Source organism: Syngnathus acus, chromosome 1 (genome assembly GCF_901709675.1).
Source record: "Syngnathus acus chromosome 1, fSynAcu1.2, whole genome shotgun sequence".
Lineage (NCBI taxonomy): Eukaryota > Metazoa > Chordata > Actinopteri > Syngnathiformes > Syngnathidae > Syngnathus > Syngnathus acus.
In genome coordinates this window covers 5,787,740-5,808,856 of record NC_051087.1, presented here as the reverse complement: position 1 = coordinate 5,808,856, position 21,117 = coordinate 5,787,740, and the positions used below count along the sequence as shown (strand labels likewise).

The 21,117-nt window shown below is 39.6% G+C and overlaps 1 protein-coding gene across 12 annotated transcripts in view; it reads right to left on the bottom strand.

The window, feature by feature from the left end:
- Positions 1-21,117, bottom strand: part of adgrl3.1 (adhesion G protein-coupled receptor L3.1) — a 118,836-nt gene that overhangs the window by 87,818 nt on the left and 9,901 nt on the right. For all 12 annotated transcript variants that reach the window (XM_037261741.1, XM_037261774.1, XM_037261783.1 and 9 more), the window contains exon 2: positions 16,229-16,309. The gene's annotated coding sequence lies outside the window, so the exon portion shown is untranslated. The remainder of the gene's footprint in view (positions 1-16,228; positions 16,310-21,117) is intronic.

Sequence of the window (21,117 nt, the reverse complement as noted above, 5' to 3'; positions counted from 1 at the left end):
GATATGGATCGAATATGGATTGGTAGCTCATTCCAGAGTGAGGGCCCTCTAAAATGGATATTGTATTGATGGCGTGATGTTCGACAGGACGGTGGGTGGAGATTGTCCCCCTGTCTTGTAGGATAAGAATGTAATTCCGATACAAATGCGAAGAAATTATGAAAAGTGGCTGGAAGACAGTGTTTCCTGTATATATATTTATGGGTGAGTAGACAGGTTTGATGAATATTTACTTTATCAATTGGCAGTAATGAATAGTTTCTAAACAATGGTGCCGATGGTTCATATCTATTTGAAAAAGAGATCATTTTTAGGAACTTCTTTTGTATGATGAGTAATTTGCTGAGGTATGTTGGATATGTAGCTGCCCAGACTATGTTGCAGTAATTGAGTAAAGGAAAGAGGAAACTATAATACAGAGTGAGATGAGCAGACGGATGGACCAAGGGACAAACTTTTCGTAAGATACCTAGCGTTTTCATGGATCTTTTGCAAACCAAATCAATGTGTTCAGACCAGTTTAAGTGTTTATCTACTATAACTCCTAGGAATTTAGTGCTAGTAACTTGATGGATTTCGTTATTATTTATGTAAATTTTGGCCTGTTCTTTGGGGTAAGATTTATTTATATTGCAGAAGATCATGAAGTTACATTTGTTTATATTGAGTGACAACTTATTTATTTTGAACCATTTTGTAACAGCGTGCAACTCAGTATTCACACGTGCAATGAGGAAATTAAAATCCTCGTGGGTGGCAATGAGATTGGTATCATCCGCAAATAACAAAGGAAGAAAATTTGAACAAGACATGGAAAAATCATTTATGTACACCAAAAATAATAGAGGACCCAATATTGAGCCCTGCGGGACCCCAAATAGTATTTTAGATCTGTTGGAAGAACAACCATTTATATATACATATTGTTCTCTGTTGGCGAGATAGTTTGTGAACCATTTCAGGGCAGAATCGTTCACTCCATATCTCTCTAGCTTAGCGATGAGGATCTTATGGTCGACAGTATCAAATGCTTTGCTTAAATCTAGAAAGACACCAAGAGCGAATTTCTTATTGTCAAGAGCCGTTGAGATGTGGTTGGCAAGCTGAAGCAGTGCATGCTCAGTAGAAAACTTTTTGCGGAAACCGTATTGATGTTTATAGAGAATATTGTTTGTTTCTAGGTGCTTTGCCAATCTTGAGTAAACCAGTTTTTCTAGAATCTTGGAGAAGCAAGGAAGTACGGATATAGGTCGATAATTACCATATTCATTAGTCTCACCAGCTTTGAAGATAGGAATGACTTTAGCAATTTTTAATTCTTGGGGTACAATGCCAAATTTTAAAGATAAGGAGAAAATGTGTGTTAGTGGAATTATTATTGAATGAATAATTTTCTTAATAAGTATGCTTCTGATCTCATCATGGCCAGGGGCCGAGTTTTTCAAGCTCATGACGATGTTGTAAACTTCCTCAACACTAGGAGGGTCAAGAATGGAGAGTGAAGGAAACTGCCCTTTAATAAGGCAACAGGGGCTTGTATCAGAGGTTGAGAAGCTAGATGCCAAGGTAGCGCCAACATTTACAAAGAAATCATTGAAACCATTAGAAATATCTATTGGGTTTGAATGAGCTCTATTCTTCCCCAGCATCTCATTTGGGGTCGATGTTTTTGATTTCTTGCGATGTAATAAATGGTTGATAAGATTCCACGTTGTTTTGATGTCACCGGAGGCTTGTGTAAATTTATCAGCATAGTAAGTTTGTTTGGTTTTCCTTAGTAAAGCTGTAAATCTGTTTTTATATTTCTTGTATGTTTCTATATTTATAGGGATGGGATTTGCAATAGATTTTCTATATAGTTTATTTTTTTTACGTGAAGATTTTTTTAGTTCATCCGTTATCCATGGTTTCCCCTTAGAGTTATTTTTACGACTAGAAGTTAAAGGAAAGGAGAACTCTAATGCATTTGTGAGTATTGTTAGAAGGGAGTGATAGGCTTTGTTGACATCTTGCAACAGGATAACCTCATCCCATGACACAGAGCTGATGATAGATATAAAAGATACCATGTTTTTCTCAGTAAATTTGCGGAATTTCATTTGATCTCCAATATGATCTTTGATTTCAGGACTACTATCATTGTGGATGAGATGGAAGACAGGTAGATGGTCGGATACATCACAGATCAAAAGGCCAGATGTTATCTTGTAGTCTAGAGAATTAAATAGGATATTGTCTATGAGAGTGGCCGTTGAGCTTGTGATCCTGGAGGGTTTGTTGATAAGAGGGAAAAAGTTTCTGGAATATAATGTATTAAGGAAGTCTGCTGTATGTGACTGCTTAGATTCAAGCAAATTAATATTATAGTCACCAAGTAAGACACATAATTTGTTTTCTTTGTTTATAATTTCTAGAGTAGAGTCGAGGGCTTCATTGAAGGTGATTTTATCAGAGTCTGGTGGTCTATATATACATCCAATTATCACATTTTTGTTGTTTATAAGTGAGCAAGAGGAGAGTTCTATAAACACAGATTCTACTACAGTCATGTCAAAATTGACACTTAAATCCTTTCTGGGAGAGAAATTTAAGTTATCAATCACATACAGTGAGACTCCTCCACCTTGCTTGTTTGGTCTACAGGAATGTATAGGAGTGTAGTGAGAGAGAGGATAGCTAGATGTATTATCAACCATCCAAGTTTCAGTAAGAGCTATTACTGAAAAAGAATGTGTTAAGGTTGATAAATAGGTTTTTAGACCATCATAATTTTTAGAGATACTCCGTACATTGAAGTGGACAGTGGAGAATACATTTGTTTGGCAGTGGCCAGGAGGAGTATTGCACAGTTTGTTAAACATATCTTCAGAAAAATATTCACATGACATTTCAACAGATTTTAAGGGAGTGTAATTTGTATCTGGGTTAAGGAAGGACTCATAGATACCAGCATTAGCATTCTCTAGGTCAAATGAATTAAATAGTAAAGAGTCAAGATTCGGTGGGACAGAAATTCCTGCATTTGTGAGAATGTCACTGGATGGCATGAAAAGTGTAGGGGAACTGTCTACCTGAGATGGATGTCCTCCCTGCCAGTCTCTGTTTGCCTTGTTGTACTTCGCTGTAATCCATTATTTTCGTCCGGAGGGTCCATAGGTACCAGTTAATGGTCATTAGTTCAGCCATTGTAAATGTTTGGTTCCCCCACCACCAGGCCACATTTCTTCAGTTCCTCCAGTTCACTCACAACGAGAGTTTTGACATCTTCTGGTGTTGCTCCGTTTGTTTTAATCCATATTTTACAGTTCCTGACCCACGTTGCGAGAATCTTGTTTTCCTTCTTCAGTTTGCGTGCGTTCCAGGCTATCTCAGCATTCTTCTTAGTGAGGTGCTCATTTAGGTAAACACCCGTTCCGTGTGTGATACTGCAAGATTTGGTATTGATCCGATACAGAGTAAATACAGGACTAACCATGATCATTAAGGTGGAAATTAATCAATATGAGTCTGTACTCACCAAAAGTATGGATTTTTGAAAATATATGAAACTCACTAAAATGTGATTTATGAGATTTTGGGGTCGACACCAGTGATTGTGTATATACATTTTAACATCTAATTTTATGATGCTCTAAAAACACAACAATGCAGTCAACGAATGTTTTATAAGCATGGTAGTTTGGCTCTAAAACCGATGATTACCATTTCCACACACACACACACTCTCCATTATCTGAATAAATCCGACGTCGACTAAAGATGACACATTGTTACATTGGCCGGATGCATCTTGCTGCAGTATAGCTACACCCACGAGTTGTTTTCCACGCAACAATATGACACACACACACATTCACGATGAGATGGGTGCGGGGCCTGCCTGCCTGCCTGACTGTAGGAATGTGCACTATTTTCATGGTGCCCTGAAGACAAGTGGCCTGCCTGGCAATTTATAACATACAGTGTGCCTTGTAAATCTTTTGTGTGGCTTCCCAGCATAGAAGTGCAGAGCGCAGGAGTGTGTAGCCTTAGAGCAATAGGTCACCCCTACATCAGTCTGACATGCTGTGGTCACTTTAAAATTCTCGGCGGCAATGTCTGGCTAGTCGCATGTAGCCTGATGTCTATTTTGTAATTAGATCTAATTGTCTTCATTCTTGTTTTATATGTCTTTTGCTACTTACTACTCATAACGTGGCAGATCTTTTTAGCATTTTTAATTTTTTTTTTAAAAGTGTTCACGTATCAGAACATTATTGCAAAACAAAAAATAAAATACCAACCAAAAACCCTTTAAGCTAGAAATCCCCCTGAGAATGTGTTTGGTTATTTTTATGAAGTTCATTAGCTAGATCACTGGTCATTCATTTATTTCTGTCCTTGTGTGGCTTTTTGGCTTTGCAACATTCATAACCAATTAGGAAGGAGCGGCAAATTCTCGTTAAAGATTTGTTCCTTTCAAAATTATTTTCCCTGAAAGCTATGGGCTCAGGAGCACCCCATCCCCCTCCATGTTAGATATTCTCCGCCCGTCAGAAAATTGCATCTGGGAGAGTTTCGGCTTTGACCGGACCACTGTCGTTTCCGCATGGCTGCCCCCCAACCGCTCTGAGGATGCGCCCGGAAATCTGATGCGCCCAAAACCTCCCTGAAAATTCCACCGCCGACGACCTCGTCTATATGCTCCGGCGTTTGTATCCCTCATTGCCTGGCGGCTAGACACTACAGTCTGATCCAATGTGAACTTTCTAATGCTCCCGTCTAATCAACTGCACGCGTCTTCTTTCCCTCATGAGCTGCACACGCTCTCTTTCCCTCACGAGACTAGACGGCATGGAAGGAGGGAGCAAGTAGGATAAGGGAACGAGATAAAGAATATGAGAGTAGGAAAGAGAGATGAAGGAGATACAGAGGTCAAGAAGGAAATAGGCTGAGGAAAATTGAGATGGAAGTGCGGGATAAAACAGTGACAGAGGGACCGAGGCTGACAGGGTGGTTGCAGTGGGAGTGACAAAAGCGATCTGAATCAACCAAATATCATGATTGAACAAATATTCATTTACACAGTAACACTTTAGGACCAGGCCACATTTGGGACACCTACACAGTTCACATATTAACTTTGCACTCGAAAGATAACAATGTTGAGCATCAGATGGCAAAGATAAGTCTATTGCTCAATTAATCACGCCACATTGAGCATATCTTTTCAATTGTCGTGTTTTTGACACTGCATCCAAAGTTTCTCCACACTGCCAACTTATTAGCCCTTATCTTGGCACATCTAAGGAAACTGAAAATTTTATAACATAACTATCTTGATTATGTTTATACAAAAAAAAACTACAAACATGAATCAGCCTACTAGTTTTTTCCGTTTAAAGCCTTGCTTACCCTCTGGACATCGAAAGTCAGACAAATATAGATCATATGATCAAAAACTTTCTATTTTAAATACATTGACCAAAATGTAATTATTAACCTATGTCCTTGATATTTTATGTTTACCGTGGTGGCACCTTATAGAGTTTGAGCATCGTATCGCATTCTATCGCATCGTATCGCATTTTATCGCATTGTATCCCATGGTTTCGCATTGTTTTGTATCGCATCGTAGCATCGTATTGTGTAGTATCGCATTGTAGTATTGTATCGTATCCTATCGTATTTCATTGTATAGAATAGGAGTTTTTATTAAAAGGCAGCCAGTGTTGCTCTACCTAGTTGTACTCAATATTTGTACTGGAAGGATTAAACTATGTATTATTCAATGATTAACTGTTGGGTTTGTCATCTCTGATGTGCAGATAAGTGCTCTAAAATATTAACTTGTTGGGACTGAGATGTCAGAAAGATGTATTCAATCAAGCCAGAAGATGGGAAGAAGAAAAAAAAAATCCTTTTGCTTGTAAAAACGATTTAAATTCCTCCACAGTTGCCACACACAGTCATCCACATAGTCATTCGTTCACGTTCGGAGAGAGGTAATGGTTTACAAAACTGCCTCTGATACAATCAATTATGTCAACCAGAGATACAGTGATGTTGATTCCACTGCCACAGCCATTGTTTTCTTCACTTTGATTCATCTGCATTCTTCGTCACACACTCGCTCGCTACTCGCTCGTCCTCTGTCGCTGGGCTCCGAACTCAGTCCTGTCACAGTGTATCCATCAAAAGCCTTGCCTTAAAGCCACAGGCGCGTCGAGGCGAAGTTTGCGCCAGTGTGGATGTGTGTGTTGGGGGGGTTGTTCTGTACAGTAGGGAGAACAGCCACCTCAGCAGTGAGTGATGCTGTGCTGATGTGGAGACAGACAGACAGACAGACAGACAGACAGACAGACAGACAGACAGACAGACAGACAGACAGACAGACAGACAGACAGACAGACAGACAGACAGACAGACAGACAGACAGACAGACAGACAGACAGACAGACAGACAGACAGACAGACAGACAGACAGACAGACAGACAGACAGACAGACAGGAAATGACGTGTGTGGCCTAGATTGAAATACCCTGAAAAAAAAATCAAGGACTCAGTTATGTTGTTCTGCCCATTTAGCATTTTAGTTGGTGTCCTTATTTCTATTCATTTCATAATTAGGATCCTTATGGAAAGCTGCCAATATTTGGAATTGCCCATTTTGATCTTCTGAGCACCATAGTGGCTAAATTAATTATTATATTATTAGTAACAAATGATGTTTGTTTGTAAATAACTTGCAAAGCATGAAAAATCATGTTTTTGTTATAAAAGTTTTGTCATCTGGTGGTTTCTCGTGCGAACTTTGGTTTGCTAACTACACGGTGATTGTTGCTTCCGTCGTTGTATAAATAGCCCGCCGCCTGCTCCATTTCCTTGAAAATCATTTTTCTAGTAAGACCGTCCACATCATACACTGTTGATTCTTGAAAGTTCCATCATTGTTCAATTGAACACTACCACATCCAATTGGGTCTTGTCTTTTGAAAAATGCTACTCGTCAATCTTGAGTTGAAATGTTGCAATTTTAATATAATGGTCATCTAAATTCTCCATTATTTTCTGTTACACCAACCTGGGAAGAAGAAGATCTCCCTGCTGAGAGCACCACTGCCACCTACTGCAGTGTATGTGCAATTACACTTTATTCTAGTATGGTCACATGCCCCCACTAGCATTGCACCGTGCTCCCCCTGAGGGAGCTGATCGAAACCAACCCAAAATTCAACATAAGCTTGCAGTATCTCAACCTTAATTCTCTTCTTTTTTTTTTTGTCTTGCTGCCTCCGCCATCCTTCAATCCAGCAGTGCCCGATGCTCTGCAAAGAAGATTAAAAATGTCCCCTGTCCTCGGGCTCCTTAAATCTATTGTTCTCCCTTTCCATGAAACTTCTAAAGATTCAGATGACCTCGATAAAGTAACAATGTTTTAACTTTGCCAGGAAATAATGTGACAGATTTGTTCCGATTCAGCAATTCTAAGTTATGGATGCGGATTACACTGTTTAAATTAAGAAGCGAAATAATTTTTGCTTGAGAATTTCGGGCCCATCCCTTGCCACTTACATTACAGAGCAGGTAGAAACTGGGTAGATCAGAGTAGTGAAATATTTATTCAAAAAGGCCCTTACCAGACCGGGCCCTGTTCATAATTCAATAATGCATGAACACCAACGCTAGTATAAAACATCCATTTAACGTTGGATTGTCTAACTGCTGAGAAAATGGCATCAGAACTACGGCGGAATCCACCTAGGAGGACTGCTTTCATTTTCCACATTGTCAACTTGACTCATAAGTATGAAATCCACCAGTGGGTGCAAGGAAAAAAACATTTCTATTTAGTGGAGTGACATTAAAACTACCTCTTTTGGAGTCACTTTGACAGCCGTGCAGCTCAGCGCAACCGTGCGCATAAAATGTCTCATGACAGATGTCCGCGACGATATTGGGAATATTTGTCAGCAAACACATTCGTCAGATATTACATTTTCACGTCTATCGGCGCAAACGAATGGAAAGCGAAAAAGCGATTTTCTTCAAAGTATACAGGGAGCCAGGCGACGCAGCAGCAGTTATTCAGAGGTGTACCTGGAATATTATCAGATAAAAATCGAGGCATTTACTGTCCCTGCAGAGCTTGAAGCTGAGCTTAAGAGCACAGCTTGCAGGCATATCCGGGGATCGAAGTTCACGTCTCCATCACTGTCAAGGTGAGAACTTCAAACCCTATTTCATTCCTAGCAGGCACACATTTCTTCTTTTTTTTTTAGGCTAGCAATGTTCAATATTGCTCAATTACATTCCTGTATCAATCACCCTTCCATGATTGCGAGGGCATGTTATTATTTTCCGCACAAGCGCCGGGCGCACAAACTGTTGCATTTTTGATAAGCCGCATCCATCACTTTTTCCCTAAATAGCACAAAAGTGATGATACAATGAGCTCCGGCAGGACATACGGCGAGCGATTTGGAGGCAATCAGCGGAGACAGTAAAGGTAAACACGGACGCTAAATGTCAGCGTGGTGATTGCGCTGCTACAATATCACCTCGGGGCGCCAGACCCAAAGAACTGAAATCAATAATTGAATCATTTCATATTCAAATCACGCCAGGTCTGGATCCTATTGCTGTCTCATATCCCCCGTGTGCTGATATATTCCAATCAGTAAAGGGGCACCGGCATTGAGAATATAGTCATTCAAAGGGACAGATGGAGGACAACTCATACGAGATTATTTGACCATTATTGTTTGCTTTATATTATGCTATATGTGCAGTACATCATATTTTTTTCTTCATGTCACACAGGGGCACCAATTTCCTTTCTCTGTAAATATACTTGCACTGCTTCAAATGGGCTTTGACAACAATAACTAAAATACTGGCTAGAAAAGTGGAGCGTTACTGTCACCAAGTCTGTATAGAATAAAATAAGATGACAACAATAATACCGGTTAATACTTTTAAATGTATTATCGTGGACTATTCCCCAATTTAATACAAAATTGTCCAGCTTTATCAAATTCTACTTGAGTTTGAGTCACAGAACGAATTTAAGTAAAGTCCGGGTTCAAGTCCATGTCCAGGTGAGTAAACATCAAGACAGAAAAATACTATTTTCACCACCACAGCGTTAGAGGAAAATTTCATTATGCTCAATATTTCTTTTTTTAGACGGCCCTATGCTTTATTAACTGTGTATAGACAAACAAGAATAATTAAAAAAAAACATGTTGCTTTATTAATGACAGTCGACAAGGAGTAGACCGAGAGCAACAAACCACCAAACAGTGAGAGGTGCCCACATAACAGCAGCAAACTCAAAGCTAATGAATGAACATGAAGGCATGGCCGCGGCAGGGTTTGTTGTCCCTGATTCCCACCTACTGTATTTTCTGTTGGTAAAAACTAATTTTAGAACCCGCAAAGACTTGTGCTTTGGCGCTAGCTGTTAAGTTAACCAATCAGATGGCTGTTTTGATACTTTGAAAAATATTGCCAAGGAGTCAAGTTCAAGAAAACAAAGAAAATTGATTCGGACTCCAGTATGACATCCCTAATGGAGACGTACTTTTTTTTTTTGCTTTTCTCTCATCATCAACAAGACGAGCTTTTGACTGAGTTTGAGTTTTGACTATTTCACTAGGGGCGCATGCTGTACTGTATCGCGGCACTACTTTATTCTGACCGCCCATATGAAAGAGAATTGCGATGTAACTGTATGTAGACTCTGCGTTTATCAATGATTAATCGTGCAGGGAATTTGTGATCAAACTTTCATTGCTCGCTCCACACATCTTTTATGCAGGGAGGGAGCCGCTCTAGGCCTTCAACTCGGATTGCCAGTCAGAACAAGTTCTGAAAAGATTCAAGTTTCTAAGAGTGAATGGTATTGAGAGTCAAGTATGGATGAGGCTTGTACTTATCCACAAGATTTTAGCATAAAACATAAAATACAAACTTTTTTCAGTCATTTCAGAAGTACTTGTAGTCTCAACAAAACATTTGAAATGATTTGAGTGTCTGTAGCCAAAATGGAGCAACAGAAAAGGAGGAGAAAGTCAAACATGGCAAACTGACATCACATTCACACAGCCACTTCACAAATAAGATGGCGTATCCTTCAAGGAATACGGCTGATGCTAAGGAGATGCGCTTTTTCCAAGTTGTTGACAAAAGCTATCTCTGAAGGCTATTTCCCACTTGTCAAGTGTGTGTGTCTGTGTGTGTGTACGTGCGTGTACACGTACTTGTGAAGGAGCACTCAGGTCACCGCTTATTCGTGTCCGCAAGTGCTTTATGTGTATGTGTATGTGTGAGTGTTATGCCGGTGCATTGTCATGATCCTTAGAGGGAAATTAAGACTCCACAAGGGACAGGTAGTATCTTTGGCACAGTCAACAGGATACTCCGAAGATGCTGTTAAGGATCATATACTAGCAGTAGTGAGAAAAGCGTCGAGGATCAACACAGGTTGGCCTGCCTGCCACTGACATGTACTGATTATGACATGCAGCATTTGTTTTTGTGGGTTTTGTGCGTTTATTGCGAAACTTACTCCAAAACAGACTCGATAAGAAAGAAAGAAAGAAATGGATAGATGGATAGATGGATAAATAGATAATAGATAAATAAATAAATGTTATTGTTTCTGAAATGCTATGTGATAAATGTTAACAGTTTTCAACTTGTATTGCAAGCACATTAACTAAACTATGACTTAAAATATTTCTTGTACACTTCATAAAGATTTTGTGCCAGCCATTTTGCCAAAAGAATTTGAACTGTTGAATGACTAGTCATTGACTATATTCACAAGCGGTCAATAACCTTTTCAAAAAGGAATATAATATACCAGTTTACACAAGGCCAAGTACCTGAAAAAACCTGAATATGCTCATAGTCAGATTCTTAAACGCAAAGGGAGGCCATTGTTTGCTTCAGCTGTGAAACAATGAAACCTTTAAATTGAAAGAGGTTCCACTCTAGTTCTTAGTTATTGTTCTTTCAAAGGTGGATTCAAAAGCCAAAAAGAGAACATGATTGCATGCTGCCAAGTCATGAGACCCCATTTAAGCCGGCTCATTGCATGAATGGCTAAAGGGGGAGGTGGGGGGCTCGAGAGGAAGGAAAAGGTTGGATGGCTTTTGCACATTGAACACAGTCGCACCTGGGCGCTGCTCAGCAAAGCAGACACTCCCTCGCACCGCTGGCCACCAAGACGTTCAGCTGGAACAACTAAAGGTTAAGCGCTGAGAGGTCAAAGACGCGATGATAGTTGTTGAGGGATTTCAAGAGCTGAGATTTTCAGCGCCACAGTAGTAGTCGGATTCCAAAGTGTGACCTTTCAGTCAGTCCAAAGCTCATTTCCTGTGAGCCGATATGTTACTGCGGTTCAATACAAGTCCAAAGAGGCCTAATGTTGAGATAGAGGACTCAGATAGCCACGCTCTGATTGATCACACAAGAGCCAATACTGTGTTAACTTGGTTGACAATACGGCATTATTTCTCAATTTAGTCTAAGAAATTCGCACCAGCCGCCATTTTTTTTTCTGCCTGTCAATGTATGTGGTAGGAGCGACTACCGTATTTTCCGCACTATAAGGCGCATCTAAAAACCTCCAATTTTCTCAAAAGCCGACAGTGCGCCTTATAATCAGGTGCGCCTTATATATGGACCAATATTGAGCCACTACAGCAGGCGTGTCCAAAGTCCAGCCCGTGGGCCAAATGTATATATCTTATATATGGACAAAGTTCATTGAAGGTGCGCCTTATAATCCGGTGCGCCTTATATATGGACAAAGTTTTAAAATGGGCCATTCATTGAAGGTGCGCCTTATAGTGCGGAAAATACGGTATTTTGGTGAAAATTAATTCAGCTGACGACGGCGGAATGACTTTAAATTTCCAGGCCGATTTTCCCGAAAGCAGTACGGTACCGGAAACAATCTTTGCTCAAATGACAGCTGCAAGAGCAATTTTTGTTTAAATTCCAAATTCTTTGACCTTCAGGGTGACTTTGATAGTTCCACTAAATACTGTAAATAATCCTAATTGTTTCTTCGTTGTGGATAGAGAGCCAGACAAACATCTATTGATTGAGTGACTGATTGATTGATTTCTGTTTTGCTTGGGACACTCAAACTTCAACCGCATCAGAGTGTCGATCAGGTTTCGTTTTTCCAGAGACATCTGCTTTGTGTCCTGCTCTCTAAGTGTGTTTGCGTGTATGGCTGGCTGCGCGCATGTGTGCGCACACGCACACACATATGTGCACACTTGGGAATATGGCTGGTTTTAATTGTGCTAGCCCATCTGGTGATTCTTGAGAACAGGCTTGCATCTTACAGAAACAAACAATACAGAGAAGGAAAAAAAAAAAACACATGCAGGCACTCCACAAGTTCGTTCCTCCAAGCCTTCAACTTGGACCCCGCACAATCTGCGCTATTCCTCTAGCAGCTGGAGGGACGGCATTGACTGGCAGGGTTTTCAATATGGACTCCATTGTTCGAGGACAAAGGCCTCTCTACTCAAGGCAAAGGTCATACGCTTGAACAATGCGCTTGTATTAATGGAGACTGTTGGCGGGGGAGCAAAAAAAGCATTTACATGTGTGTGTGTGTGTGAGAGATCCAATAAAATGAGCGTAAGGGCTGATAGAGCCGGCCTTTGAATTATAATAGCATACAAATGCTAATGTACAGTGTAGTCACCGACCAAAACATTAGGTTAATTAGAAAGTGTTCTCAGTGTGAAGCAGAGCAACACTGCAAACCACAATAATAAACAAATTGTTAATTAATACCTCGGTGACAGTGTCCGTAAAAAGTGAATTATCCCTTAATTGCAGATTTTCTATTTAATGTCAGGGGCCATTTTGGTTGTATACTTGGGGGCAAACTAAATGTAGAAATGCTAAATGTTTTATTTGGATTATTATTAATATATGCTTTATTGTGAGTAAATATTTTGTGGCTAATTAAAGCAGCTTTTATGCGTTGCGTTTTGGAATTGCATACTTGATAGCGTAGCCAATTTGTCTTTAAATCCTTTCGTCACATCAAGGTCAGATTTAGAGTTATGAATGAAAATCTTTTTATATTGCACCTTGTGATAAATGCTGTCATATTCGCACAGTATATTTACCGAATGAAAACGATGTGTGTTTAAAATGTGGGCTCTGACTGGTAATGTATCAAATCTAGTTTTTGTAATTGTCCATGCCTAACGGGAAGCACATGCCTGCCTCATATCCCAACATGACGACTGATATATCCCCTTTCCTGTTGTTCTTTCTCTGCTTCATTGTCTTGGCAAAATGAAGCATTAGTATCACAGAATTGGATTTCAAAAGAATCATTCTGACTAATGTGAGAGCCAGGAAGGGAAACATTAGGGGTGACACACTGAACAGGAAGTTCATTAAGGCATATGCTGACACTGGTACACAATATTAGCTACACTAGCATGATCCCATTCATAATACAGGACGAAATCTGTTTTTATAAGAATGTTCGGTTCTCAGAGGGATTATTTTAAGAAGACCGTATTTTCCAGACTATAAGGCGTACCGGACTATAAGGCGCACCATTAATGCATCATGTCAGATTTTTAATTTAAATCAAAAGATTCTCCATTTTATCTTTTTTATTTCAACTTCAGACGCATCAAATTACTTTATAATCACAAAATAATGATCCATCGTCTTTTTGATTCATGATTCATAGTCTTCAGCGAGCCACTTATGATTGATTTCATGACACAATGCTTCGGCCCAGTTTAAATTTAGGAATTTGGTCCATATATAAGGCGCACCGGACTATAAGGCGCTCTGTTGGCTTTTGAGAAAATGTTTGGTTTTTAGGGGCACCTTATAGTCCGGAAAATACGGTCTTAATTAATGTGGTTTTACTGTACTCTATAGAGTTTTGTATGAAAAATATTAAACATTCAATCAACTTTCAAAAAGTGACCATGATATAAAAAATAAAACCCTTTAAGTCAAGTAACATAAGACAAAAACTTGCAGAACCTGTTTTGACTCGTATGAATTCTATTGACCTTGAGTAATAACAACCAAAATAAAATGTCATGTTTTTTTTTAAGACATGAAAGATGTGACCTATTTCTCCTTTTAGTACAAAAACATGGTAATCAGGATGTTAAGGCTGCATGCCGATACCAAGGACCAGCATCCCTCTCTACCGTCAATAAATTGAATGTACAATTCATCAGGCCGGCTCGAGAAGACAGTATTTCTAATTAAAAAGGCGCTCGTAAATCTGACATTTTACAAGCCCCGCTCAGCTTGTAAATGCACTGTAAATAAGTTGCACTGAGTGGCTTCATGGACAGATGAAGGCCCGCTTTTGCGCTTTAACTCCTCTTGATGCCTTCAAGCCACAGAGGGCTGACTGAAATGAAACCGATAGCAACGCCGCATTGTGTTGTGCAACGTTCGCTCTCGATGATGCTCCTCTATCCGCCATGTGGTCACATTGAGAAGCGTGGCCTTTACACGGGACGTGATCAACGTGGTAATTTCCAAGCCAGCATAACAACATCTGCAAACAGGCGCCTGAAACATCTGTCAGCAATTATCATATGGGCTGAGTTACTTCTAAAAAGTTAACAACTAATGAACATTTATTGCCTGGCTGTCTGAGCTCCACATGGTGCAGCGTCTGTGTTGTTTTGTTGTTAGACTTGTTCAACTCTGTTCTTATTTTACTTATATATTATTTAGTCAAAGTTGCTTTATGAAAATGAGAGCGAAGCAACTCTCATTTTCTCGCCCAAAATAGATTTTTTTTTTTTTTTTATTGTATGTTACAAGCTCTGCACATTGCATGCTATTTTGTGTACTCTCACATCATCACAGTGTCACATCTGATTGCATTACCAGTCTGAGAGGGCACATTTGTCGGGCCAATTAGTGCACTTTCTGGCACAGATGGAGCCCAGAGATCCCGAGAGAGAACAATGGGTCAAATTTGGCTCCTTAAAAAAAATATCATCATCGTGCATACAGTAGCTTCTGTGCAAAAAAAAAAAAAAATCAGCACACCAGGTGCATGGGTATATTTTTTTGTGACTATGCCCCCGGCCTCTGCTGTGTTTGGAAACCCATCATCTCAGTAGAGTTTAATAAGATGATGGATGGCCATACTTGGTGCTCAACCTGTTGTCACACAGAATAAAATTATGTATTATTTTTGTACATGAAATTATAAAATGTAATGGAACCTCAAGTCGAAGGCTTTTGAAGTTGTGCCTTTGTCGATTCTCAGTCATACAAAATTTTGAATTCAATGAAAATGCTCCTGAGTCTTGGCAGCGATTTATCAAATATGTGTTTTGCATCTGCCACTGAAATGAAAATATTATGACCTTGTCATCCTTTATTAAAAATACCAGAGGGTTTAGAGAGTTTAATCGTTTGAATATTTAACTGGAGTTAACTTACTTTTAATGATTGATAATGACCAAAAACAACTTCAAACACTGCCTGTACTGTAAATGACTGGAGAATAATCCATATTGATCAATTCAGATTTATTGCATTTTGAAAATGGAGTATGTTATTTGCTTGCAACCGTTTTTCCTTCTCGATTAGTTCACAATCTAAATCCATGCAGACCTCCACTAATGGCAAAACTCAATGAGGGCAATTAATATGCTTAAAAGGAAAACATGCCATTAAAAAAAAAAAAAAAGACTTCAAAACATTCAGATAGACATTTGTTTATTTGACCTATAATTGATCAAGGTTTTATAATGGCGAAAGTTTCACTTTGGCCCTTTTTTTAACTGCTTGAAAAAGCTAATTGTGCGAGTGTAGTCTGTCATTAGCAACACAATTATTTTGTAAGATTTTGTACAAGGTAGTATGAAACTACAATTACGAGTAACTTTTTTGGTTGATTGTTTTTTTTATGACTACCGGTACCTGAAACGGAAAAAAACACAATTATCGTCTTTTAATGGATGTTAAGAAAATATTACCTTAGCTAAACTGCACTAGCTTAATAAAGTCATCGCAAAATTTTGCTTTTCGAATGCAGCATTGTGTGACATGTTTGTGATGTGCTAGGACCTTTTAGCAGTTATTTGCAGTTAATCACATAATTGCTGCTAGAGCAATTAGTCCAGAAAGGTAGTGCTTAGCCTTCCATTTGAATTCTTCTGAGAAAAACATGATCAACATACACTGTCACATTCTTACCTGTTATAGCACACTTTGCTTTGTCAAAGTGATATGAACGCCCAGGGAATCACATCTCACTGGCAGCTGGACGCCCAAGTCCTGCAGAGAAACAGAAAGAGCAACGATAAAGAAAAGAGATAGTGGGAGGTAGTGTGTAGGTTATTGGAGCTCACTGAAGTTAAGCTCGAGTCATTTTTCACAACAGACAGAAAGTCGTAATGTGAAGCGTGCACTGTGAGAATAATAGCACCCTCCAGATTGTTTGAATAGCCATAAGCCACTCAAAAACAAGAAGCACAAGGCCATTTTCACTCCCGATTGCTTGTTTAGGGTTCGCGGGGATGTGTGTGCACAAAGACCGTATGCGCCTGCCATGTAATGACTCTTTAAGTGACATCGTATCAAAGTCCATAACGGCGTAATGGTCTATCGCCACGCTGATGTTTTATCTCTTGCCAGGACAACTGAGTTAAATGGGCGCCGTTCCTCTGACAAACACCAGAGTCCATTTTTCAGTCAGTCAAATTGTCATCTCGATTCCTGGCATACAAAGTAGCCTTTATTCTGCTGAGGATGGTTTTCTCTTGTAAGGATCATTTGCTGGGTTGGAATCCACCTTAGTTCAATTTGCAATGACACATTAAAATGTCTAAGAGCACAAAAAAAATGTCATGAGAAACCATGCAATGTAATTGCCTACTCTTGTTGGTCTGTAAACAGGAAGGTTTGTTGGATGGACAAGTGAGTGCCAAGCAAAGAAAGAGACACAAAATGGAGCCAAACCGACATTTACTGATAAATGGGAACAAGATAGCAGGGTACAATACACCAGCAAATTGCCGAGTGCACTTAAAAAGCAAAACCCCAAACACATTACAGTGTGACTCCTGTGGTGAAAAATGCTATTAGACTTGAAAAAAAAAAACTGTCACAAATGTTGATGTGCTAAACTAAAGACACGTCAATTACATCAGTGGTCTAATGTTTTTTTTTTCTCATGCCATCTGAAATGTGGAAAATTTCAGTGCACCTGACTTGTCGATGCTCGTGCGAATTTTGTTCTAAAGTTATTTGGGGTGAACATATGGGAATGAATTGACTGGAGTTTGAATAAAATCAATTTAAGGGTGCAAGTGTGAACACACGGTTAAGATTCTTCCATGTTTTCCATCACAATGTAGTGCATTCCATTTGTTCAATACCAGTAGCACTCTGTTACCCAGAAAGATTTTTAAGCTTGTGTAAACTCATTTCGCCAAGGTCAACCTCAAAGTGAGAGTGTCTTAAATGGAATGACAAAGTGTGCGCACACATGGGCAGCTGTATAGCGATGTTGTTTACTGCAACGACTGATGGCGCGCCGGACAAAGCACCTCTCGCTTTTGGCCTTGGCTTTGCCGTGCAGCAATTGTTGCCAGACGTTCATGCCAGGCTGACACACAAACACTACGACTTATAATTCAGAAATTGCATTTGGAGTCGATGCTGATGCCAAGCCAAAATGACAGAAAGAAATTTATTGAGGATCTAAACCAGGGGTGTCAAACAAATTTTTATCACGGGCTACATAGTTTTGGAATCAGAGACGAGTAAAAACTTCAAATATTTTAAAAAGATAAGGTAATAAAAATTGGAGAAAAGACAATTTATAATTTTAGTATTGACACATGAAGTTAATGCACAATTTGTCTTTCCGGGCCACATAAAATGATGTGGTGGGCCGTATCTGGCCCCCGGGCCTTGTGTTTGACACGATGATCTAAACCACAGGTGTCAAACTCAAGGCCCGGGGGCCAGATACGGCCCGCCACATCATTTTATGTGGCCCGCGACGACAAATTGTGCATCAAATTCGTGTGTCATTACTAGAATTGCAAATTGTCTTCACTTTGATTAATATCGTTTTTTTTTTCAATATTTGACCAGATTTTACTCGTCTGATTTAAAAACGAGTTATTTGTCAGTTTGTTTTGCAGCTTTTACTGTATATAATACGAGATGCTCATACATTTATTTGGGTTGACAGTCATAATGGCCCTCCGAAAGAAGCTATGACTACAATGCGGCCCGCGAAAAAAATGAGTTTGACACCCCTGATCTAAACGCTGACACACAGCAATCATTATCGAAACCTTCTATATATAACGCCGTGACCAGAATAGAGATTACATCAGAGCAATCTGATTGAACAATTAGTGAATGCTTTGAGGTGAGCTTGCGGCATCCATGTAATCGTTCCTATCCGGGCTATTCTGTGAGCTTCCATGAGCTCAACTTTCACTATAATGCAGAAAATGTCAACCAGTATTTCTGAATCCATGTTGATATTTTGCTCCATAAATGAAAATAGTTTTAATAGACGCAATGCGAACTCTCAGCATTAACTGGCTGCAGCACTCGCATATCTACAAAAAATCACCGCCACGACCTCCGTGGAGGTTTCCAACAGGGCTGTGCAGTAATTGTGTCTATTAGGCAGTACAAGAGGCCATGAGCAATACGTTTATGGTTGGGTGGTCAGAGACTGCAACAAAGGATGCCTTCAATGTGTACTGTGTGTGTGCAAAATACACACATACTTCTAAATAAACATGTATTGCATGCCCCGTGTGTGTATGCATGAACTTGATGATGGAGAAAGTGCCAGGAGCAACAGATCAGTGAAAGAAATAAGTAAGGCGTGAAGCCCTCAACCCTCCATACCCCTCCTCACCGCCCACCCATGCAGCATCTTAATTCGTGCCTGGCCTCTCTCGGAACACAGAATGCATTATTCACACTGAGCTTGGTCAACAATGCTGGGATCAATGAATGTCGAATGGAGGAACAGAGGTGGAAAGAAACTGATCTAAATGCGTAGGTGTGAAAGGAACAGGTTGGTACAAGGCATGAAATGAGATTTTTCATTAGGCCTCGTTTGCATGAAGGGGGGGAAAAACTCCAATGACTAGATTAAAGCAGCCGCTACTGCAAAAGTTCATGCATACATTAACCGTGCACCGTTGCTTAGTTCGCTCCCAGAAAAAAAACGATTTGTTCACATTTCTAAACAAAGAAGTTCCCACGATCGCTTTTTTGTTTCAAGACACATCTGTTTGTCTTTGTCATCGACACGACCAAAGCTGATTGCCAATGTAGGACATCGTTCGCCCTCCATCTGCGGCCATCGCACGGCAGATGGGTTTGTTGTTTGTCTTTTTGCTACACTTGCAGTCAATATACTCTAACTTTAAAAACAATTTATTTTTTCATAACTGCAACCTTGCCCTAACCTTAACCTTCATGCACAGTTACTGGAGAAAGAAAGATTAAAACATACATTTCTCCAGGGTTTCTCAATAATAAATCTAAAGGTCAGTTGCTTTAATCAAACCAATGTGAGGATGATACATCGTCTCAATTTTCCCATTGGTCCCATTTGCTTTCCCAAAGGTCAAAGTCCTGTGGTCCAGAAAAAGTAAACAAGTCAACGGGTTCAACATTTTCTTCGATTACTGGCCAGACAGCAAGCGGCGGGGGGAAAAATAACATCTAACAAATAGTCTCTGTTTTCATTTACCGGTAAACAAGGGCACCTGGACTGTGGCTCGAGTGACACCATTTAGATTTTTCGCTCTCAAGCGGCAACAATCTGGCTATGGGTCATGGAAGCGTAAAGAAACGAAACGATCTGAATCACCTCAAATATTTTACAGATTGTCATGCACACACAACCACTTGCGGTAACCTGAAACAAACAGTTATGTTCGACTCAATTTGGAAATGTTCCATTGCAATGAGCTTCAACAGATAATTCAGTAAAAAGAAACAAAACAGAAAATTCAAGGTGACTTTTTTGTCGACAGTAAAACTATTTTTTTCGATTCCTGGAGGCACTTCTACTGAAGTCTCATGTCGCCTCCATGACTCACAAGCTGGCTGTTTGTAATTACGATTTGATACACTTATGATAGCGTTTTATGTACAACACCCTTTGTAACTACGCCTTTGACAGCAGATTGCGGTGTGAGACACCAGAACTGGTGTGGATGCCAATTACAGATTTATGCGGTACGTTCCTTTGAAGGGTGTGGTCCCATTTATTGGAAAGCCGCAACTTTCCCCCTCGACTTGGAACGATCCGATACGCTAAGGATAAGCAATATGGAAGAGTAATGTGTATATGTGGCTTAACCAAGCGTAAAATTAAAGACTTGTCGGTGTGTGCCACATAAATATGTGAAAGAGAGAAAAAGCAAGCAAGGGAGGGAGGTAAGTGATTAAACTAAACAGGCTTGATTTGTCCAGTGATTCCGAGTCGGTGAACTGTAATCAACAGTGCTCGGCAGCAAACAATGAGACATGCCCACATGCACAATCAAATCAATCCAAGCCCTGGCAGGGCAACGGTATTGCGACACACCTCTTAATCAATTAATGAATTTATCAGGGGTCAAAGAAATCATCCACCTTCCCAAGACATTTTGGACAATTATATGCTTCCAATTTACTTGTTTGGAAACAAATCTCTAATTTTGAGCCCCAACTCTATTTTCTCTAGATTAATATTCAGAGGATCACCTGAAGTTGCTGTGTATCTTAATTCCTTTTAAAACAGAGTTAAAATAAAATACAAATTGGAATTTCCTTTCTTCCACTTTTAGTTAACTTGTGTAGATTGAATTCACTTGGATGACAACGAAGATTGTCCTGAGAACTCTGACTTCAGTCTCATCAAATACCTCTGAGATTAGGAATGGCCATTTCACAATAGTTACTTAAGTGACTGAAATGAAAATTAATTCCATATTGTTTTGATGTTATTTTAATGAGATTGTCTCTGTTCTTCGGATCCCTTTTACAATAGTGATATTGCAGTTCTTATTTCAACATCCAACATTAACTCATCTGATAGTTGCCCAAGGTTA